The following is a 24,926-nucleotide window of genomic DNA, read 5'->3' as shown; positions in this document are numbered from 1 at the left end:
AGGGTGGGTGGGAAGGGAAAAGAGGACAGAATTTGGAAGTCAAAGTTTTAAAAGCAGATGCTCAAAAAAAAAAAGTTGTTTTTGCCTGCAGCTGGGAAACAAGATATATAGGGAATGGGGCATAGAAATCTATCTTGCCTTACAAGAAAGTAAGGGGAAAAGGGATGCAGGCATGGGGACACGGAGTGGGTGACAGAAGGGAGGGCTGACTGGAGAACAAAGCAATCAGAATATATGCCATCTTGGAATGGGGGGAGGGTAGAAATGGGGAGAAAATTTGTAACTCAAAATCTTGTGGAAATCAGTGGTGAAAACTAAAATATTAAATAAAAATGATAAAATTCAAAAAAAAATTAAAGAATTAAAAAAAGAAAGAGGGGGCCTGGGGGGAAAAGCTGAGTCTTCAAGCTAATGATTGAAAACAAAAATCATTTTTCACAAAAGATATGTAAAAGGACAAATTCCATATAGTGGGAAATCACAATGGTTCAGCTTTGCCTAATTAAAGAGAGAACATTTCTTGGTTCTGAAAACTTATCTGCATCTAGCCTGTTGCAAACTTCTTTTCCTTGTTCCCTGAAAAGTCTGTATAATCTTTGCAGAGGCTGTTTCCAATGCCCAGAATACACCCCTCACTTCTACTTCTTAGAGTCCTTCAAGGCTCATTTAATGAGCCATCTCTTAAGGGAAAGTTTCCTGACTTCCCAACTGTTAGTGTTCTCTTCTTCCTAAAGTTGTCTTGCCTGTATTTTCTGTATAAATGTTGGAAACTTCTAATAAAATAAGATCCTTGAGATCAGAAGCGCCCCCCTCCCTCCTCTCTCAACACCTCACCACTCCATCTCTCTCTGTATTCCTGTTGTCTCTGTCTCAGTTTCTCTCTCTCTCTCTCTCTCTTTCTCTCTCTCTCTCTCTCTCCTCTATTTTTTTCCTCTTTTTTCAATGTTTTCCATTATTCATATTCACTTCTGTGAAATGACAGTTGTCATGGACAAAATATTCATTGCCGCATTACCAACCTATTTATGAATCTGTCAGAATTTATCTAAGCTAGTCCTCAGATAACATATAGTCTTCTTGGGGGGTTTGGGCAGGATTCCTTTCCAGCTTTGGTAGGAGCTGCCAGCTTGGTAATAACATGGGTATGGTGCTAGGAAATATAAGGCTACTTTGCATTTTGAGTAACAATGAAAGATGTGTTGTTTCTTTTTTTCCTTTTTTTGGAGGGAGAAGGTAGGGCAATTGGGGTTAAGTGACTTGCCCAAGGTAAAGACATGTTATTTCAATGGAGACAATGATCCATAAAATGCTTAAATGCACTAGCACATAGTTTCTTAATGTTTTTTGTGTCATGAAACCATGGGGACAGTCTGGTAAAGCTTATGGACACCTCAGTGTAATGTTTTTAAGTATGTAAAATAAAATACATAAGATTATAATTCTAGTAAAAAAGTTATAAAAATGTGTTGTTGTTGCTTTTTAAAAACCCAAAAGTTTACAGGTTCATCCACACACTAAAATTATTTAAAAGATCCCTTTCATAAAATCGAAGATCTTTTAAAAACTGGAATTCTTATCTTTAGATCCCCTTTACCTTCACAATCACAGTAGTTAAATGATTCTGGTACCTGAATACCAAATCACAGTGTGTAATTTATCCTGGTTTTAACTCCATAAGGATGACTTGGCATCTAGCACTAAGTAATGGGTATCTCATTCTTGTTGCTATGCATATATTATCATGAATGAATGAATGAATGAAGCATATATTAAATGTTTACCATATGCAAATAACTGTGCCATGAATTGGGGAGACAAACAGAAAAGTAAGACAGTGTCTGCTCTAAAGGAGCTCATATTCTAATGAACCTAAGGATGTTTTAAACACATCCCCAAAAAGATTAAAAAAAAAACTTCCTACATATTTTTGTGGGAAAAACTGAACCACTTCGAACAAACAATTTTTAAAAAGCTTTAGATGTCATTTCGCCCTACTTCAGAGACTTTTCTCACCTTCTTACTCCCTCTAAAATTCCATTCCCACCCTCTCCACATATGCACCTATGGACTCCCAATGCATCCATAATAATTCAGTACAAATGCTTTGCTAGATGTCTGTCCTGTCCATCTCCTCCTAAATCCAATAAAAACTTTCTATCTGAACCCAAAGTAGGGTGAGAAAAATGAGCAGGAAAAATATAAACCCACAGTGAGCTCTTCTCCCTTGCTCTGGGTGCAAATGCTAACTAAGCATCCTCCTGCTCTGCACCTTATTCATTCATTCCATAATATAGGTTATATACTATCTAATGTTATCTTTTTCATGTGTACCATCTCCTAGAATAAACTGTAAGTTCTTTTTGAGGACTGCTCCTGAGTTTGAGGGTGGGAACAGCTGTGTCAGATTTAACTTTTTAGTTTCAAAGATCATTGCAGATGGAGACTGAAACCATGAAATTAAGAGATGCATCCTCCTTGGAAGAAAAGCTATGGCAAATCTGGACAGCATACTAAAAAGCATCACCTTGCTGACAAAGGTCTGTGTAGTCAAAGCTATGGTTTTTCCAATGGCAATGTATGGCTGTGAGAGTTGGACTATAAGGAAAGCTGAGAGCCACAGAATTGATGCTATCAGATTGTGGTTCTGGAGAAGACTTTTGAGAGTCCCTTGGACAGCTAGGAGATCAAACCCATCAATACTTAAAGAAATTAATTTAGGTGATTCAAAGGAACATCAAACATTGAAGCTGAAGCTTAGATACTTTGGCCCAGTAATGAGGCTCACTGGAAAAGACTCTGATGTTGGGAAAGATTGAAGACAAAACAAAAAGGAGACAGTAGAGGATGAGATAGATGGTATCATGGAAACAATTGTTGATTTTCAGGGTCACCCCAAAATGTTAGGGTCTACTAGAACTATAAGGTATGGAAACGTGGATAACAGTGTCTTGAATGAATTTGGCCAGACCATTTCCAAGTTAAATAAAGGCATTTATTGGGGTGACACACTCCATAGATTGTGTTCCTTAGGGGAGGCCAGAGCATGCAGCAGGACCTGCTCCCTATGGGAGACAGGCCACGAACCAGCCTTGATCCCCATGGGAGACAGAGCACTGAGCTGGGTTATGTGTATGGTCTATATACAGTTTGACAGGATAGGGGAAGGAAGAGCTACTACAGTTTAAGAAAATAAGAAGGGGGAAGAACAGAGGGAAGAAGGAGCACTGCTTGGAATATCACGTAGTCCATATAGATAAGCAAAGGGAAGGGGAAAGCGAAGAGCTGTTCCGGAATGTCAGGTAGTCCTAGGTGCTTTGTGAATATACAGATAAGCCCAAGGTGGGGGACTTCAATGCACAGTTTTCTTGAGCATGTCCTTGCTGGTCTATCTCATATCTCACATCCTGTATCCTGTTTGCTCCATCTGCCTCAAACACTCCTATCGGCCTCATCATAATAAACATGAACTTGGAGAGACTTCCAGAGATAGTGGAGGATAGAAGGGCCTGGTGTGCTATGGCCCACGGGGTCATGAATGACTGAACAATAACTGAGTTTGAGATATTTTCTGCAGTCACCATGGTAATACATGGTTGGTATTCAATCAAAAATTGTAAATAGGCTCTCTGACATTCAAGCTTGACTCATACTTATTCCACATAAACATCAGGGTAAGATGAGGTTCTAACTAGATCTGTTTCTGCCCACTTTGACATGGCAGCCAGTGTGTACTGTGAATAGAGTTTATGTATCTTCCAAGCTCCCACTGATCATGTAAAGAGGTCACTGCAAAAGAAGAGGATCCAGACATGGGAGTGAGCTGGCTCTAACACTTTTCTCCCTGTGCTGCCAGACCCAAAAAGACTGCGTAATTGAGATAGTAGAACTCAGTCCAGAATAAGCCTGATGGACTCACAGAGGCTCCAGAGCAACAAAGGAAAAAGGGGAAAAGGGACTATCCTTTAAGTTCTAAATCACACCCAAGGGTGTGATTAAACAAAATACTTATGGATAAATAGGAGTCTATCAGTGTAGGTGACATACCTGGATTGTCAAGAAAATATCTGCCTCCTATTCCCTTTAGCTTTTCCTATTCTCTTTTTTGAATATTTAAACCAACCTTAAAATAATGAGAGAAGCTTCTTTCTTCCTAGTTGCTAAGACAGAACATCAGTGATGATTCTTGGCAATGTTCTAACTCTTGCTTCTCCCTGGGCTGAAGCCTCCTGAGTGCCAAGGCCCCTGGGAACATATATGTTATCCACATCTAAGATACAGTGAGTCAGGACACAGCAAGACTGTATACTCTAAACTCAGAAAACAGGCCAGCAGAATCAAAGTAAGGAGGGCTTCCTGGGGAGTCTGACCTAGGAGTTCTCAATTACGTATCTAAAGGTGAAGTAGTTCGGGATAGAAAGTGGAACAAAAACTGAATTGATATCACTTTGAAGAATGAAGAAAGGAAGGAGTATCTTTTTAGGTAATCAAATGTGACGTGTTTCAGATACCTGTTTCAGGGCAAGAATAATGCCTTTTCAGGGGCAGAGACAAGATGGCTGCTGGAAAGCAGGGACTCGCATAAGCTCTCCTCCAGGTCCCTCCAGAAACCCGTAAAAAATAGCGCTGAACAAATTCTAGAGCTGCAGAACCCGTGAAATAGCAGAGGGAAGCAGGGCTCCAGCTCAGGACAGCCTGGATGGTCACTGGGAAGGGTCTATTACATGGTGCTGGGACTGGAGGACAGGCCAGCATGGGGCACCAGGACCAACGAGACCAGGAGTCGGGCAGAACAGGCCATAGGGCCCTGAGTCGTTGAGCTATGGCAGTTACCAGACTTCTCAACCCACAAATGCCAAAGACAACAGAGCAGGTTGGTAGAAAAACTGCTGGAACAGAGTGAGATGAGTGTACAGTAGGCCCTAACCCCAGGGCAGTGGAGGTGCTGCAGTGCTGTAACTGTTTCCAGAGCTCCAGCTGCAGTTGCTTTGGGACCCAGGCCGACCTGGTGGGAGGAATTAAGCAGCGGATCAGAGTGGGAGTGCAGAGCCTGCTTTGCCCTGCTTGGATCTGGGTCATGGTCCTGGTTCTTGGGGGAGAAGGAACACTGCTGTGGCAGAGCTTGCTGTGCAGAACCAGCTCAGCAGCACAGACCCTAAAGCTTGGGGAAAAGCACTCTCTACAAGCAGTCATACCCTGACAAAAAGCTCAAAGGTCAAGTAGTTGGCTGGGAACATGGCCAGGCAGCAAAAAAGGACACAGACTCAGACTCAGAATCAGACTCTACAATCTTTGTTGGTGACAAAGAAAATCAAAACATACAGCCAGAAGAAGTCAACAAAGGCAAAGAGCCTACATCAAAAACCTCCAAGAAAAATATGAATTGGTCTCAGGCCATGGAAGAGCTCAAAAAGGATTGGAAAAGCAAGTAAGAGAAGTAGAGGAAAAATTGGGAAGATACGTGAGAGAGATGCAAGAAAATCATGAAAAACAAGTCAATGACTTGCTAAAGGAGACCCAAAAAAGTACTGAAGAAAATAACACCTTAAAAAATAGACTAACTCAAATGGCAAAAGAGCTCCAAAAAGCCAAATGAGGAGAAGAATGCCTTGAAAGGCAGAATTAGCCAAATGGAAAAGGAGGCTGAAAAGACCACTGAAGAAAGTACCTTAAAAATAAGATTGGAGGAAGTGGAAGCTAGTGACTTTATGAGAATTCAAGATATTATAAAACAGAACCGAAGGAATGAAAAAATACAAGGCAATGGGAAATGTCTCATTGGGAAAACCACTGACCTGGAAAATAGATCCAGGAGAGATAATTTAAAAATTATTGGACTACCTGAAAGCCATGATCAAAAAAAGAACCTAGACACCATCTTTCAAGAAATTATCAAGGAGAACTGCCCTGATATTCTAGAACTAGAGGGTAAAATAGAAATCGAAAGAATCCACCAATTGCCTTGTGAAAAAGATCCCCAAAAGAAAACTCCTAGGAATATTGTTGCCAAATTCCAGAGTTCCCAGGTCAAGGAGAAAATACTGCAAGCAGCCAGAAAGAAATAATTTGAATATTGTGGAAACACAATCAGGATAATACAAGATATAGCAGCTTCTACATCAAGGAATCAAAGGGCTTGGAATATGATATTCCAGAGGTCAAAGGAGCTAGGATTAAAACCAAGAATCACCTATCCAGCAAAACTGAGTATCATGCTCCAAGGCAAAATATGGATTTTCAATAAAATAGAGGACTTTCAAGCTTTCTCAATGAAAAGACCAGAACTGAATAGAAAATTTGACTTTCAAACACATCCTCATCAAATTCAAAGATTTTCTGGGAATCTTGTGCACCTTACTGGTGTTATAATAAAACCCTGCTACTCTGACTGAAAGAAGGCTTGAGTGTTCAAATTATTTCGAGGCAGAGCCCCCTGTACCCTTGCATTTTGGGATTCCTAGCACCCCAAAACACAACAGAGGTTTTTGTCAAGCATAACCAAATTCCTAATACTGATAAGAGGATGTAAAATTTGTGACCCCTCCCCCCTTACTAAAAGAGTTGTCAACCAGGACTGAGTTCCAAATTCTCTCACCTCTTCCTCTTAATCCCATCCTCTACCCCATTCTTTTTTTTCCTTTGGTTTAATATATTTCTAAACCAATCTGTGTGTATGTTCCATATTCCTTTGTCTGTTGCAGATAAGAGTGAAATTCATCATGCGCCCATTTAGTCCTGGCTTTTCTCCCACATTTGTACACCCTTCTTCTCACACATCCCAAATATGGGAAATAGGAAGTTCCAACTCTTCTCGTTTCTAGTAATGTTTGATATAGGTCAGTGTCTATTTATTCATCTCTCCAGCTTTTAGTTCCTGGATTGAGGTTTTTTGCCAAAACCAGGCTCCAACCCCTGATGCATTTTTGGTTGGAGTGACCAATCTTGCTTGGTTTTTCCCTGTGTCCCCTGAGTTTTTGTGCTGTAAGTGATATGGATCCCTAAGGATTAAAAATAATATTAAGGGTTGCTTTTTCAGTACCTTATGAGGCCCCTTCTGAGCCTGAGGGCATCCTAGAGCCTCTTCCCCTTATCTTGAGTTACCACATAATTTTTTATCCTGGACCATGGAATTCCCTGTCTCATGCCCTACCCTGGATCAAAAAATTTCCAGTCTCCCTTATCTTGTGTCAAGACTTATCCTACCCCTAAATCTCCAAGTCCCATAAGATACCCTGAAATCATCCTACAGGCTGTATAGCTTTTTGTCTATTTAAGTCTAGTCCCTTCCCTACATCAGTGCCTTTTATTTAGCTTCTTGCTAAATCTCAGGTCCCTGTGCTTTTGCGTCAATAAAGCTCCCATTGGCTACAGAGAATGTCTAAGTGAATTCTTTCACATTTGACAAACCAGCTCTCCCAATTCTGACCTCATCATAAGGGTTCTCTCCCCTATATGCCAGGTCCAGAACACAGGATTTCCAGGGTGCCCTCTGGTATCTCAGAACAAAGTATTGAATGTTAGTCCCTACCAGGGACTTTCTAACTACCCTGGGGCTTTCTCAGGAGAGTCTAAGCTCTTGCTGCATCCAGACACATAGCATTGCAGGCTAGGTGTGTCCCACTGAGGAGGGCACAGTCTCTGGGAACCCCCTTGAATCCGGAATACAGTGTCTGGGAGCCCCCTTGAACTGTCCTTGAATCTTCCAACTAGATCTGGCCTTCCCCTAAGGCCACAAGCCTCACATTATCATTAGGCCCAAATCTCTACCTAAACCTTGCCCTCTATTATTACTTTAGATTTGCATGTCTTCAGTTACTTCCCAACCTTGATATTCCTTCAGGAACTTCCTGTCCTTAATCTCATTCTCTTGGTTCCTGGACTCTGACCCCACCTTATCCTCCTTAGACTTCCCCTCAAGACCTTCCCTAAACCCCTCCTCTAGTCACCCCAGACCAGCCCTCAATCCCTCCCACAATCTTTGTGTATATAATCTCCATCTTGCCTCCATGAAGGTGCTCAGGTTCAATCTAGCTCAGTAGATTGAATCTGGCCCGCTTGTGGAAACAGGCGTCACAAAGAGTGGGATTTCTTAAGACAGCCCATTATAGTGAATCCCTAATAAACTTTGTCTCTTCCCTTGGCTGAGAAGGCTTGAGTCGAATTCTTTTGGCAGGACCCAGGGTGTTGGTATTTTGGGGTCTCGAGCACCCCTAGAAACCTGTGGTTCCCTTACCTATCATCATTTTTTCATAACCTCTTCACCATCTCTGCTGTCCATGTGAATTGAAGAGATCACCAATATAGCAAAAATGATGATTTTTATTTAAGGAGAGTTACTGATGAGGTTTAGACAGTGGGAATCTCCTTGAACCTCCCTCCGAATCTTCCCACTTGGTCTGGCTTTTCAGGCCCAGGTAGCCTAGCCTTCCATTGTCTGGTTACCTCTGGATTGCCATCTGGCTGCTTCCCACCCTTGATCCTGATCAAAATATCTATACCTTATGGTTACCCTAGCCTTCTATAGCTTCTCATGTCCAGGTAGCCAGTAGCCTTCAGCTATTTCCCACCCTGGAGTCTGACCTCACCCCAGTCACCCCAGCCCTCCCTAAACCCCTCCTGTAGTCACTCCAGACTACTTGACCACCCCTTAATTCCTCCCACAATCTTTCTGTATATAAACTCCATCTTGCTTCCATGAAGGAGCTCAGATTCAATCTAGCTCAGTTCAGATTAATCTGGCCCACCGGCATTAGCGTCACAAATGCTCAGGCTCCCTAAGAGTGTACCCAATATGGTGAATCTTTAATAAATTTTGTGTTTCCTTGGCTGAGAAGGCTTGAGTTGAATTCATTTGGAAGGACCCAGCATGTTGGTATTTTGGGGTCTTGAGTACCCATCAACCCCAAATCTCATCATTATAACTCAGAGTGCCACACAGCAGAAAGTGCAGGGGAGCATGAGGAGGGGGTTGGGTGTAGAGTACTAAGGCAGAGGGAAAGGGGTAAAATTCATGTAATGTGTAGCTGCAGCTGTGAGGGGGTTGGGACATTTTATGCTTTTACAAGGTGAATTGTTTTGTATAACTACTGAAAGTCCTTAGAGAAAGCTTGGGAAACCCTGGAGGGGAGAGTTGAGTATTTCCAAAATAGCCAGAGGCTGAGGGTGGGGTGAGGTGGTGGTGGTAGCCATCTGGTCACTCTCAGGAGATTCATGGCTCTGAGAACAAGGACAAAGTCAGCTTCAGTCTGCTGTAGTCAGTAAGATCAGCAGTGGTCAGGTCATAAGCAGCTGTTTCAACACTGGTCATGCCAGCTTTCACTTTGCTATTGCCCCTGGGCATCTATCTTTTTGTGCAATTCTGGGAAGGAAGATGTCACTTATTAGAGTTTTTCATTGGATTTCCTAATCATTATTCAGTCTGATGAGGGATTCAGGGTTTTGATAGAGTAAGTACCTGTGAGGTGGTTGGCCTGGCTACCTCCCCATTCAGGCAACCATATTGGTAGGAAGTAGTCTTCTTCATTTTAAGACTTCAGTAACCAGCCCCACTCAAGTGACAGAATGGATGCAAATTTAACCTTATTATTTACATTTATACCACAATATTAATTATACTTACAGTTTATGACATATTCATTATATTTAATATAACATTATATTTCTGTTAGGTCTATTTATATTATTTATATTTGTATTATTTATCCTTTTTAGGGCAACTGAAAATATTAATAATATGCTTCTAAAAATTCTTTCAAACTTGTGCCCTTAGAAAGGTGGGTTAGGTCAAGAACAAAAGGCTATTCTTAGGGAAATGGATTGAGGACACTTACCAAATTTGGGACTAAGGGTATCTCTTCTCTGTTTAGGAGGATTGTCCCCAGAGGTGACTGAGCTACTGACTCATCTAAGGGAAATCTTTTTCCCTATCACCTGAAGCAATGGTGCCAACCCACTCTTTTCCATTCAGAAAGGACCCTTCTCACTCTTGAGAAGGAATATCTTGTTGTTGTCATTATTCTGGAATGTTAACCTCAAGTTGTCTTTGAATATATTGTAACCCTTTCCTTATTCAAGATTCCTATACAAGTTTCTCTGTTTCTCTTTTGACCAGCAACCCTGAGGATCTTCGCCTCCCAGCTTGATTTTTCTTTTTAAATTAAAGGGGCCATCCCTTGACTCACTTTTTAAAGGGGCTTATTCATTGAATCGGTGTTACCTCACTCAAAGTGAGAACCTGAAAAAACCGTAGCCTAAAAGGGCCAGGATCTCCCATTGTATCCTGGGCCATCTCTAGTCATCCTGATGAATATCTGGCCACTGGACCCAGATGGCTATGGAGGAGAAAGTGAGGCTGGTGACTTTGCGCAGCTGTCCCTCACTCAAATCAAAGTCAATTGCAAGTCATGTCATCATTTCCCTGATGTTGTGGTCCTCTTCAAAAAAGAAGGACAAACACACAACAACAAGTCACCACAAATCATCACAGAGAAGGAAAATGTCCAAGAGCATAGGGACACTGCACCAGAATAATTTTAAATTAAATACTGTTTCTGGCAGACTTGTGCCTAAAATGTAGAGTACAGCACTAACATTTTTCTTTGACAACAAATTACCTTTATTTAGAGGTACTCGATTTCCTGAGCACACCCCCTTTCACTGACAAAAAAGCCTTACGTTTGCTTTGAAGGAGGAATGTTGCTGTTATTATTTGTCCTTAGTTTTCAAAGAGGACCAATGACAACACAGGTTATGTCTTGACTTGCATGTGAGTTGGATTGAAGTGAGACAGAGTTGCACAAAATCATCAGTCTTCCTCTCTCCTCCTGAGTCATCAAAATCCAGTGGCAGGACAAAAGTCAAGAGACTTGTTAATGGCCCTGGATGCAGTGGATGAACTTGGAGTTCTTGATGCCTGACCAAGCTCTAATCACTCCACTACCACCTGCTTCAGCTGTCTTCATACCGGTTGGAACAAATTGTTCTCATCCACCCATTCTGCCAGAGAAAGTCTTCACTTCCCCCATCATCCCCAAGATATCCCTCTAATTCACTGAATGGCTTGAGGCCTGTCAGTTACTCTTAGCCTGGTTTATCCCTTCTGCTGAGATGGTTTGCTAAGATATGGCCACTGTGCATGCTGCAGCTTCTTGGAGCCACAGGTGAGAATTGGGTGAATCAGGTGGACCCCAAAGGTGAATGAGCAGCCCTGAAAAGGGTTTGGCAAGCCCTCACACTAGAGGTGCTAGTCCTCCTGAGCACCCTATACATCTATGTAGAAAGTATGGAAACACTCAAACAGATGACACAAAAGGGCTATGGGAAAGGAGGTAAATAATCTTTTCCTAGGCAAACTCACAGGTAATAAGAATTTGTTCTTTCTGATCTGAAACAGTACTGTCTCCAGTAAAAGAATGACTAGAATTCATTCTGGAAGAACTCGACGTAATTCTTATAGAACTTAATGGTGGGGATAAGAGCTGGATATGTTATTTAATAAGCAAAGTAAGCCTATGCCTAGAGTTTTCAAAAAGGAAAGGAACTTTTAAAGTATTTGACTAGGCTAGTAATCAACATAGCAAAACTAGCTTGAACAAACACATCAAAATGGCACATATACTGTTCTCTGAAGCTGATTCAATGACTAATCACCCACCTTCTCATAGAGATTGATATGCTGATGAAATGTATCCACCAAAAGTTTTATGAAATTTGAGTGCTTACTACAGCATAGCAAGAACCTTATTCTGTCTCTAGGATTAGGTTCTCTTCCAATGTGGGTACTTTCTTGATCTTTTTGTCTCTTTTCTAGGCAGTTACTTTTGTTGAAAGGTCATAAAGACTCTAAAGAAGTCCCAAGGTCATGCTACTGGTCCTGGAGCTAGCTAGGCCAGCCCTCCCTAGAGAGACCCAAAAATATGCACAAGATTATAGCAGTGGAAGGGAAAGCAATCCTCAAAGATAACTGTACTCAGATTTAATGCAATGACCTATGATTGGTTACCAAACCAGATTATTAAATTCACCTTACTCTTGTCAATATGAGGTTAAGTTAGTTTGGGTTGTATTAAAGGGGGCTGGGAAGTAGAGGAAGGTAACATACGTTTCATAGGCCAAAAGTTAGTAATCTACTTTTACTAAATGAGTTCACCGCTACTATTGGGGTTCACAGAAAATAATTGAGAAGAGGAATTGATCGGGTGCTCTTATTAGTGTTATTGCCTAATCTTAAATTTACAGCAGGTGCCCTCTAAATAAGTGACTTTGTGATAAACTAACCACCATACCCAGGAAAGAAACAGACCAGAAACCGGAAAATTAAATGGCTTGAGGTTTATTGAATGAGGCTTATTGAAAGATATTCCTGGAGGCCAGTAGAAGGCTCTAGAGGGCTGTAGATGAGGTGGTTTGGTAGATGAGATTGCTCAAATCAGTCTCAAATTGAGTAAAGGCGAATTAGGAATTAATTGTCAAATTCCAGAGATCACAGGAAGGTTACTGTCCCAAAGGTAGCTTTCTACCATCTATTTAGGAAGGAATTCTTTTTCTTTGCAAGTATGTTTGTGCATGTGTGTGTGTGTGTGTGTGTGTGCGTGTGTGAGAAAGAGAGAGAGAGAGAGAGAGAGACACACACACACACACACACACACACACACACACACACACACACACACACAACTTGAGCCTTTTGGCAGTTTGGTGAAGTCTATGGACTTCCTTTAAAAATATTGTTTGTTGCCTACATTCACAATTGGAAGGAATGTGAAATTTCAGTTAAAAGTTAGTGAAAATTAAGAAGTGACTTTTTCCCCATCTAAGTTCGTAGATACCTCTCCCCAAATCTATTAAGAATCTCTGATCTAAATATGATTTCAGACCAGCTAATACGAAAAGAGTGGTGTAGGAAAGCACCAGCAGCTAGTGATGGGCCCCCTGTTACCATCCTTAATGATGGTGGCCCAGTTTCCCCTTTTTATATAAAAAAATCTCTGACAAACACTAAGAGTGTTTAAATTTTCTTGTTCCCAGGGATTTTAGGGCAGTGACTGGAGGATCATCTTTTTTTTTTTTTCTTTTCTGTTCAGAATACAGAAATCTATTATCTATAGGAAGGAGAGCACTTAAAAAAAACTACTTGACTTGGGCTAAAATCATCCTAATTATCATAATTTTGGAATGGGGAAAGATCTCAAAAGTTTGGGGCATAAGGCAAAATTAAGGAATTGTGATAAATTTGCATAGGTAAGAGTCCTAATGAGTTTTGTTTACCTTCTAAAAAAATATTCTTTTTAGGGCAGGTAGGTGGTTCAGCGGAGAGCACTAGCCCTGGAGTCAGGTAGATCTGAGTTCAAATATGGCCTCAGACACCTGACTCTAAGCAAGTCACTTAATCTAGGTTGCTTCCAAAAAACACACCCTTAGCCAAAGGTAATACCTCTGAGGCATTTTCCTGGGCTTGGGAAAAGTAGAGCCCTAAAGGCATAAAAGAGTTTATAATTCAAATTACTGTATGTATGCATCTTCTAGTAAATAATACCAATTTATTTATATTCACAAAGGAAGGATAACATTTGCAGTTACAAAAGTCCTAAATAAAAAATATATCCTTAGACTTCCAGGTCTCATGATCAACAAAATGGAGGACTAGATATTTTCCCTAATCCTAACAATCTCTCAAATCTCTCCAAAATAGGAATTTTGCACCAGAGATAAAGCAAGTTGAGCTGCCTACAGGGTCTATCACACCAAGAACCCAAACAAGGCAAAAACTTGATGAGTTAACAGCAGAGAAGGACAATAACCCATAACCCCCAAGGCAAGCTCAGCTAGCACCCCCTCCCACACTGACCGCCACTCAGCAGCAGCAGGACTAAACAAGCTGACCCATGGGATTGCAACAGAACTGAACTCCATACCCCAAACCCACTTCTTTCTCTTAAGGCCTTGGAGATGCAAACTCAAAAAGACAGAAATTTGCTCCTGCTACTCTAACTGCGTGACAGCATGCTGTGCCACAAAAGAGCTTTGTAGGAAAGTGGAGGAAAAGAGGAAACAGAGGTCAGGACATATGATTATATTTGTAACACAACTCAACTCTTCATGCTATAATGTTAATAGAATAGGAAGATCTTCCCCATCTATTAATACAGGCCTATGTGACCACAGGTGTTCAATCATGGATGTTTTGCTGCTTTGAACTCCAGCTCAAAGCTATAATACATGCTGAGTCACATAGAGCCCATTGGAGGAGGAACTTGCTTATAGGGGAAGCTTGCTTACGGGGAGGTTTGTTTGCAGAAGGCTTTCACAGCTTTTGGTAATTAGTTTGTGATGCCTTCTGGCTCTGAGAAAGTATATATATTCTGAGAGATTGACATTTTGCTTTAGGCTCACTCATGGGAAGAATGTTCATGCTATTTGCCCAGACAAGACTCTAGGTGGCTGTTAAGGAGCCCTGCCCCAGTTTTGAGAACCCAGATGTTGGTGGTCCCTGTCTGGTGACTATCCCCTTGAAGTAATGAATGTAATTAAAGTAACATTGTTAACTCCTTTAAAAGCAGATCAAAGCACCTGTGCTAGCAGGCTATCCTGGGTATGGTAGCATGCTTGCTGTTACACATGCCAATTCTCTCTCTGAATGCCTTGGAGATCCAAATTCCAAAACACAAAAACTTGCTCAGGATGTAATAATTAGAGATGGTATTCTGTGCTGCGATGTAAATTGACCCAAGCGGAGGAACAGAGGGAATTGGGGCAGGGCACATGTTAATGCTTATACCAGAACTTAACTCTACACTCCAACTTAACCTTCCCTCTTTTAACAACAGTATTACTAGCAGCTGCTGCTGAGGTATAAGACCAACAAGACCAGCAACAAGAGCTGCTAGCATAGGTTCTTTGATCTGCTTTTCTAAGGAAAGCAGCTTTAAGGGCTTTACAATCTCACTTTAGTTAAACATACAAATAGTATTCACTTAGTTCAGGAGGAAAAGCCAGCAAATACAGAGCAAATTCAGAGCAAATACAAAAAGAAATTACAAACAGAAAATATCAACAGATCAAATAACACAATTCAACAGACAGGCTTTGTCTAATCAAGACATTATATACATAGTTACCAAAAAGAGAAGCACCAACATCTGGGTTTTCTTCAAGGCTGGGGGGCTCCAGCAGCTACCCAGAGTCTCCATATCAACATTTTTCCAGTGAGCGAGAGCCCCAAACAAATGCTAACCGCTGAGTTTATATGCCCAGTTCAGAGTCAAAGGGCATCACAGATATGAGACTCAAAGCTGTGTAAACTAGACTTTCCCTTGAGGTAAGCAGGTCATCAAAGACTCCCCATTTAATCAAAGAAACAAAGGCCAGATTCATCAAAGGCACTTGATTACATAAGTGCTCCAAAAGAGAAAACTTTAAGTAAAAAAAGTCCCACCCTGCTTAACCTTACACCTCGTCACACACATACAGTGCCATGGAGGTCTAAACCTCAAAGAGCTAAACTTTGGACAGGCTGTGATTCTATTTCAGGACTCTACATTTGGGTCAGAAAACTGAAGAATAGAGGATACAAGGACAAAAGACACAAGTACATGGTACATGGTACTCCACTAAGACTGAAAGAACCTCAAATCCAAGTGGGGCCAGGTCTATCCCTGCAGAAATAACTTGCAGCAGAAAGCAGTGCTTATGAACTATGAATTTCCTAGTACTGTGAGATTCATCTCCCATGGAAACTGCCATCAACGGAAAGGGAGTCAGAAAGTGAGCAGTAGGGGGAAAATAAGGAAAAAAAAGACTGAAATTATCAAAGATTTTAAGAACACGCAAGAATCCTGAGAATATGCAGAGAAAACAAATGAGAAAGTATTAATAGCCTAAGGAAACAGAGCCTCCACATCAAGTGATGAGTTCAAATATCTGTAAATAAAAATTATAAGACAAAGAAGTACAATCTAGTACCTGATGAATCAAAGGACCCTGTGTATTTTGAAGAAAGCATAGAATCACAGCACATGATTCCTGAGTGGTTTAAAAGAGAAACAAGAATTTTGAAGAAAAAATTTATGGCCTGTACAGCAAAAATAGTCGAAAGAATAGAAAAAACATGGATCTATCTACAGTGACAAGTCTTACAAAAGAAACAAAAGAAAGGATAATTAGTTGGAAATGTAAACACACAGAGGAAGAAGAGAAGCAAAAACCAATAACATTAAAACAGAGCATGATCTCCCTACAAGCAAAATATATTGACTTTGAGACAGGATGGGTAGAGACAATGTAAAGATTATAGGTCTCCATGAAGAGCAAGACAAATAAAAAATGGATACCATAATGCTAGTAATAATAATAACAATAATACAAGAAAAATGCCCAGAACTCTGAACAAAGAAAATAAAGTGCTAAGTGAAAGAATCTAGAGATTGACCAAGAAAAACAAAACTGGAAACAAAACCCAGGCTGTAAGCTCTAAGACATGTAATTGTTAAATTGAACAATTCCTCCAGGAAACATGAAATTCTGTAAGTGACCAGGAGGAAGACTTTCAAGTATAAAGGAAAGGAAATTCAAATAACATAATGCTATTCTGCACCTATCAAGAGCTACAGAATGGTACAGAATAATATGTTCTGAAAAACAATAGAGCTCAAAATGTGTCTCAACATGACTTATCTTGCAAATCTGAGCCTAACTATAAAGGCATATGGGGCAGCTGGAGGCACTGTGGATAGAGTGCTGGGCCTAAAGTCAGGAAGACTTGAGTTCAAATCCAGCCTCAAACTCTAATTAGCTATGCGACCTTGGGCAAATCACTTAATCTTTAGTTTGCTTCAGTTTCCTCATTTGTAAAATGAGCTGGAGAGGGAAATGGCAAACCATTCCAAATATCTTTGCCGAGAAAATTCCAAATCGGGAATAGTCAGACACAACTGAAAACGATTAAACAGCAACATAAATGAAAATAGATTAGATAATAATATTTGACCCAAAAAAGGGATGTTGAAACATTCTTAGAAAGAAGACCAGACCTGGCAAGATTGTTCCTCAAACACCCCAGACAACAGAAATGAAAGAAGAGTAAATAAATACAGCAATTAAGGAACCAAATAACAACACAGAATCCATTAAGACATATCTTTCTAAATGTATTTAGGGAGACAAGGGTAAAAGCAGAAGTTAAATAGAAGTCCTGGTAGAGAAACAGGCCTGAAACACACAAAGCTCCATTCTACAAGTGAATCAGTGCTTTTTGAGGGACTAAATTCCAGAATAGCAGGGCCCATAAGAGGGGGCAGGGAGGGAAGATCTTGGAGGGGAATAGATGATGTGTGCTAATCAAGACAAAGGTTAACGATAAAGGGAAAGAAGACAGGAAGAAGACAGCCTATGGGAGAATGGGTGATCAGGCAAAGGCAGAGATTAAAAAAGTGAAAAAGAAGAGAGAAAACTTTGTTTGAGTAGTGGGAGGGGATGCCACTGATGGATACTCTTATGGGAGAAGAAAGATATTCTAAATATTCTATTGTATTCTATAAAAGAAAAATAAGGACGTTAGTCAAGACATAATAAGCACCTATGTGCCAGGCATTATGTTTTATGCTGGGAAGATAAAGAAACAGAAAAGATAGTCTCTTTCCTTGAGGACCTCACAGTGGGTATTATCTGCAGGGATTGGGTGCACTCATTCTGCTTCAGGAGAAGAATCAAAGCTCTTAGGAGTAATTGATACACAGAAGAGTGGGAGGGCATGGAGCCAGGGAAGAGATTTTGTGGTAAACGCAGAAAAATGACCAAGAGGGGGGCAAGGGTCAAAAAATGAACTGCATAATTAGGGCCATAGGAAGATCCCTAGTATGAGAGAATGTTCTCTCTTTCACTTGAAGGAAATAGTTTTATAAAAGTGAGTCACAACAGTAAAAAAAAAAAAAAAAAGCCAAAGGACAAGATCTGCGAAACAATAATATAAACTGCCTAAAAGAGAGAATTGAAAATAAGCATTTCAAAAGTTTTAATTCTACTAGGAATACAGAGAATAAAAAAGGACTAAGTATAAGGGCTATGAAGCTATTAACATAAATCCATAATAGACTAAGATAAGTAATGAAGCAAATGAGGGAAAGAAATCATTTCCAGAAAAAGGTGGAGATAATTAAATTTAAATACTAAGAAGTGAGCTGTATTGAAGGGGAGGAAAGGAAGGATTCTACTTGACTACTTAACTGAGAAGAAAAAAAAGCAAGAATTAAATAACTTGATAAAAGAAAGAAAGAAAAAGGAAATAATAACCAAAACTCTAAATCCTGGGGAAAGGATAACCAATGGGAAAGGAAAGCTCAAGCGTGATGGGAAGAGAGCCTTCAAAAGCCATTCAAAGATTGCCTTCAAATAGAAACTTAAATAAGCAAAGAGAGATTCTACTGTGTTTATAACATTAGAGGACAGATCTTAATCTGAGAGGAAACAAAAACAAAATTACAGATGATGGGAGAAATATAAACCTAACTCTCATATGTGAATAGAATAAACAATCTAATAAAACAAAAGAAGAATGACAGGTTGGATAACAAAACAGAATTCCACAATCTGTTGTTTACAAGAAACACATTTAAAAAACAAAGACCTACCAAGAATAAAATTGAGTAAAAATCATTTATTCTGCATTAAGTAAATTCAAAAAAGCAGGAATCACAATTGTGCTATCAGACACAGCAAAAACAAACATCCAAAACATAAAAAAGAATAAACAAACCACTTTATATGGAAAGGAACCATATACAACAAACTAATATCAATATTATAAATGATCCAAACGCCCCAGCATCTGAATCTGTAGAGGAAACGTTAACTGAGCTACAAGAATACATAGTAACACCAGAGTGATAGGAGATTTCAATGTTGTTTCAGTTTTGGATAAGTCTAATGGAAACTGGACAAATTGCTGGAAAAACTAGAGCTAAAATACTTTTGGTGTCTTCTAAATGGAACTACAAAATAATACACATATTTCTTAGCACCACATGGAATTTTCAAAGAAAATGACCATATATTAGGACACGAAGATATTGCAAATACATGTAAAAAGATAGAAATAGAAACCATATCCTTACATACATTATGAACTGGAGTATGGCACCATAGAGACCAACACAGAAACTACACAGAAATAGAAGAGAGGAATGTCATACATGGGTAACATCCACTAAGCAGATGTTATGGAATGGATTTGCAGCAGTCAGTTTTGTTGAACTTAATACAAATGAATAGGCATGCCCAATTGAAGGAGATATGTAGGTCTTTAATTTGGAGACAAGAAGACTTGGGGAAACCTGATAATTGTCTTCAGATATTTGAAAGACTCTCAAGTGGAAATGAAATCATCTTTATTCTGGTTGGCCCCAAGTGACAGAAATAAGAATAATGTGTTGAAGCTGCAAAGACAAAAATTTATTATCAAGGTAAGGAGAAATCTATTGATTAGACCTCTCCCAAAGTTAAATGGTTTGCTTTGGAAGTAATGGTTTTCCTTTATGGTCTGTCTTCAGATAAAGGCTAAAGAACAACTCCTTGGGTGTGTTGTAGTGAGGATATGAGTGGCTGGGTGGGGTTGTAGATTGTTCAGCTTCTCTCCAGGCACCCATTTGGGGTCTTCTTGGCAAAGACACTGGAGTAGTTTGCAATTTCCTTCTCCAGCTCATTTTAATGATGAGGAACTGAGGCAAACAGGGTAAGTGACACAGGGTCATACAACTAGTAATTGTCTGAGGCCAGATATGAACTCAGGAAGATGCGTCTTGCTAACTTCAGGCCTGGCACTCTCTCCACTGCACCACCTAGCTGCCCCCATTATAGGTTGTAGTTACCTCATAATTCTGAAATTCTGTGATTCTGCAATTTTGCGTACATTTTCTGCAGTACCTAATCAGTCTAAGTCACATAGTAGATACTTAACAAATACTTGCTGGAGGTAGAGACAAGATGGAAGAGTAAAGGCAAGGACTCACCTGAACTCTTCCCAAACCCCTCAAAATAACTTTAAATAATGACTCCAATCAAATTCTAGAGCAGCAGAACCCACAAAAAGATGGAATGAAAGAATTTTCCAGCCCAAGACAATTTAGAAGGTCAGCAGGAAAGGTCTTTTGCACAAGGATGAGAGAGGAGACTAGTCTAGTGCAGGTCACACCAGCACAGACCAGGCCCCAGCAAACAGGGAGCAGGTATCAGGGTGACTGAATCACTGGCATCAGTGGCAGTTTCTAGATGTTTCAACTCACAGACACCAAAGACAACTTGAAAGGTCAGCAGAAAATGTGTTGAGCACAGTCCAGCATAGGCTGTACCAGTATAGCTGCAGCCCCAGGAAACGTAGAGGAGGCCTTGGGAGTCATTGAATCAGCAATGGCAGCAGCTGCTTCCAGAGCTCTCAGCCTACAGATGGTAAGGGCCTCAAACAACTAGTCAGAAGGAAATTACAAGAGTCTCTTGGCTAGCACTGAGGCAGGACTCTGTTGCTTTGCCCACACTTGGATCCAGGTCACAGTCTTGGGTGGCAGTCTCAGGGCAAGAAGGAGCAGTAGCATACCAGAGAGTGTGGCCACAATGGAAAAGGGACCCTCCTCACAGTTCCAGGGAAGAAAAGAGTGCTTGTGGTCACTCACAGACCACAGCACAGGCCAGAAGAGTAGTGAACTCCTCTCCTTAGATCATACCACCTTGGAAGAACTGAAAACTTACAGGTCCCTAGATGTATCCCTGAAAACAGCTTCATAAAACCCCTGACGCATGGGACAGTGTGCCCGCCACCCTGGAAGAAGAGTCCCACTTTAACAAAGAGTTAAAAAATCAACTAATATGCTGGGGAAATGAGTAAACAATAGAAAAAAATTCCGACCATAGAAAGTTACTATGGTGACAAGGAAGATCAAAACACATACTCAGAAGAAGATTACAAAGTCAAAGCTCCTTCATCCAAAGCCTCCAAGAAAAATATGAATTGGTCTCAAGCCACAGAGGAGCATAGAAAGGATTTTGAAAATTAAGTAAGACAGGTAGAGAAAAAAAATGGGAAGAGAAATGAGAGTGATGCCAGAAAAATATGAAAAGCAAGTCAACAGTTTGGTAGAGGAGACCCAAAATAATACTGAGGAAAAAGCACCTTAAAAAGCAGACTAGGCCAAATGGTTAAAAAAGACATGGACAGGAATACCTTAAAAAGCAGAATTGGCACAAAAATTCACTGAAGAAAAAACACTCCTTCAGAAGTAGAATTGGTCAAATGGAGGTCCAAAATCTCCCTGAAGAAAATAATTCATTAAAAATTAGAATGGAGCAAATGGAAGCTAATGACCTTATAAGAAATCAAGAAACAAGGATGTGGGGGTGGAGCCAAGATGGCGGCTGAAAAGCAGGGACTAGCGTGAGCTCCCTGCCGAGTGCCTCCAAAAACCTATAAAAAATGGCTCTAAACCAATTCGAGAACTGCAGAACCCACAAAAGAGCAGAGGGAAGCAGGGCTCCAGCCCAGCACAGCCTTGATGGTCTCTGGGTGAGGTCTATCCCACACAGAGCTGGGAGCGGAGCAGAGCGGGGCAGAGCAGAGCCCAGCATGAGTGACGCAGTGCCCTAGTGCCCTGAATCAGTGAGCTACAGCAGTTACCAGACTTCTCAACCCACAAACACCAAAGACAACAGAGAAGGTTAGTGGGAAAAGCTGTGGGAGTGGAAGGAGTTCACAGTTTGGCTACTGCCCCGGGGGCAACGGAGGTGGGGCAGCTACAGAAGTACAGCTGCAGTTGCTTCTGGCCCCAGGCCCACCTGGTGGGAGGAATTAAGTGGCGGATCAGAGCAGGAGTGCAGAGCCTACTGAAGTTCTAAGCCCAGTCGGGGTTGGGGGTTCTTGGGGAAGGAGGAGTGCTGGTGTGGCAGAGCTGGCACATCCCCCCAAGCGGGGAACATAAAACTCTTTAGTCTACAAGCAGTCATACCCCGCTGAAAAACTCAAGGGTCAAGTTAGTTGGTTGGGAATATGGCCAGGCAACGAAAACGCACCCAGATTCAGTCTCAGACTCTGGAATTCTTCTTCGGTGACAAAGAAGACCAAAACATACAACCAAAAGAAGTCAACAAAGTCAAAGAGCCTACAACAAAAGCCTCCAAGAAAAACATGAACTGGTCTCAGGCCATGGAAAAGCTCAAAAAGGATTTGGAAAAGCAAGTTAGAGAAGTAGAGGAAAAATTGGGAAGAGAAATGAGAAGGATGCAAGAAAACCATGAAAAACAAGTCAATGACTTGCTAAAGGAGAACCAAAAAAATACTGAAAAATACACTGAAGAAAACAACACCTTAAAAAATAGACTAACTCAAATGGCAAAAGAGCTCCAAAAAGCCAATGAGGAGAAGAATGCCTTAAAAGGCAGCATTAACCAAATGGAAAAGGAGGTTGAAAAGACCACTGAAGAAAATACTACCTTAAAAATTAGATCAGAGCAAGGGGAAGCTAGTGACTTTATGAGAAATCAAGATATTATAAAACAGAACCAAAGGAATGAAAAAAATGGAAGACAATGTAAAATATCTCCTTGGAAAAACCACTGACCTGGAAAATAGATCCAGAAGAGATAATTTAAAAATTATCGGACTACCTGAAAGCCATGATCAAAAAAAGAGCCTAGATATCATCTTTCAAGAAATTATCAAGGAGAACTGCCCTAATATTCTAGAGCCACAGGGCAAAATAGAAATTGAAAGAATCCACCAATCGCCTCCTCAAATAGATCCCCAAAAGAAATCTCCTAGGAATATTGTTGCCAAATTCCAGAGCTCCCATATCAAGGAGAAAATACTGCAAGCAGCCAGAAAGAAACAATTTGAGTATTGTGGAAACATAATCAGAATAACCCAAGATCTAGCAACTTCTACATTAAGAGATCGAAGGGCTTGGAATATGATTTTCCAGAGGTCAGTGGAGCTAGGATTAAAACCAAGAATTACCTACCCAGCAAAACTGAGTATCATGCTCCATGGCAAAATATGGATTCTCAATGAAATAGAGGACTTTCAAGCTTTCTCAGTGAAAAGACTAGAGCTGAATAGAAAATTTGACTTTCAAGCACAAGAATCAAGAGAAGCATGAAAAGGTAATCAAGAAAAAGAAATCGCAAGGGACTTACTAAAGTTGAACTGTTTTGTTTACATTCCTACATGGAAAGATGATGTGTATGATTCATGAGACCTCAGGATTAGGATAGCTGAAGGGAATATTCATATATATATATATATATATATATATATATATATATATATATATATATATATGGAGAGAGAGAGAGAGAGAGAGAGAGAGAGAGAGAGAGAGAGAGAGAGAGAGGCCATAGGGTTGGGTGAAGATGAAGGGAAGATATCTAAAAGAAATAAAATAAAATTAAGGGATGCGAGAAGAATATATTGAGAGAGGGAGATAGGGAGAGATAGAATGGGGTAAATTATCTCGCATAAAAGAGGCAAGAAAAAAGCAGTTCTGTAGGAAGGGAAGAGAAGTCAGGTGAGGAGGAATGAGTGAATCTTGCTCTCATCAGATTTGACCTGAGGAGGGAATACCATACATACTCAATTGGGTAACTTACCCCACAGGAAAAAAGGAGGAAGAAGAACATAAAAAAAAATGGGGGGATAATAGAAGGGAGGGAAGATGGGGGTGGAGGTAATCAAAAACAAACACTTTCAGAAGTGGACAGGGTCAAGGGAGAAAATTCAATAAAGGGGGATAGGTTAGGAATGAGCAAAATATAGTGAGTCTTTCACAACATGAGTATTGTGGAAGGGTTATACATAATGATACGCATGTGGCCTATGTTGAATTGCTTGCCTTCTTAGGGAGGGTGGGCAAGGAGGGAAGAGGGGAGAGAATTTGGAACTCAAAGTTTTGAAAACAGATGTTCAAAAACAACAACAACAAAAAAGTTTTTGCATGCAACTAGGAAATAAAGTACACAGGCAATGGGACGTAGAAATTTATCTTGCCCTACAAGAGAAGAAGGGAACGGGGGATGGGAGGGGAGTGGGGTGACAGAAGGGAGGGCTGACTGGGGAACAGGGCAACCAGAATATATGCCATTTTGGAGTGGGGGGGAGGGTAGAAATGGGGAGAAAATTTGTAATTCAAACTCTTGTGAAAATCAGTGCTGAAAACTAAATATATTAAATAAAAAAAAGAAATCAAGAAACAATAAAACAAAACCAAAAGAATGAAAAAAATAGAAGACAATGTGAAATATCTTATGGGAAAAACAATGGGTCTGAAAATAGATCTAGGAGAGATAATTTAAAAACTATTGGACTACCTGAAAACCATGATAGAAAAAAAAAGAGCCTAGACATCATCTTTCAAAAATTATCGAGAAAACCTTTCCTGATATTCTAGAACCAGAGGGTAAAATAGAAATTGAAAGAATTCACCAATCACTTACTGAAAAAGATCCCAAAATGAAAACTCCCAGGAACATTATAACCAAATTCCAGACCTCCCAAGTCAAGGAGAAAATATTGCAAGCAGTGAGAAAGAAACAATTCAACTATTGTGGAGCCACAGTCAGAACAACACGACATTTAGCAGCTTCTACATTAAAAGCTCAGAGGGCTTAGGATGTGATATTCTGGAAGGCAAAGGAGGTAGGATTACAACCAAGAATCACCTACCCAGCAAAACTGGGTATAATCCTTCAGCAGAAAAATGGACATTTAGTTAGATGACTTTCACTCTTTTTTGAGGGGAGAAGGCAGGGCAATTGGGATTAAGTGACTTGCCCAAGGTCACACAGCTATTAAGTGTGTCAGGTGTCTGAGGCTGGAGTTGAACTCACTCAGGTCCTCCTGACTTCAGGGCCGGTACTCTACTCACTGCACTACCTAGCTGCCTCTTTCATGCCTTCTT

The sequence above is a fragment of the Trichosurus vulpecula genome, chromosome 8, assembly GCF_011100635.1.
Source record: "Trichosurus vulpecula isolate mTriVul1 chromosome 8, mTriVul1.pri, whole genome shotgun sequence".
Taxonomy (NCBI): domain Eukaryota; kingdom Metazoa; phylum Chordata; class Mammalia; order Diprotodontia; family Phalangeridae; genus Trichosurus; species Trichosurus vulpecula.
The sequence above is the reverse complement of the archived record's forward strand: the minus strand, read 5'-3'. Positions refer to the sequence as shown.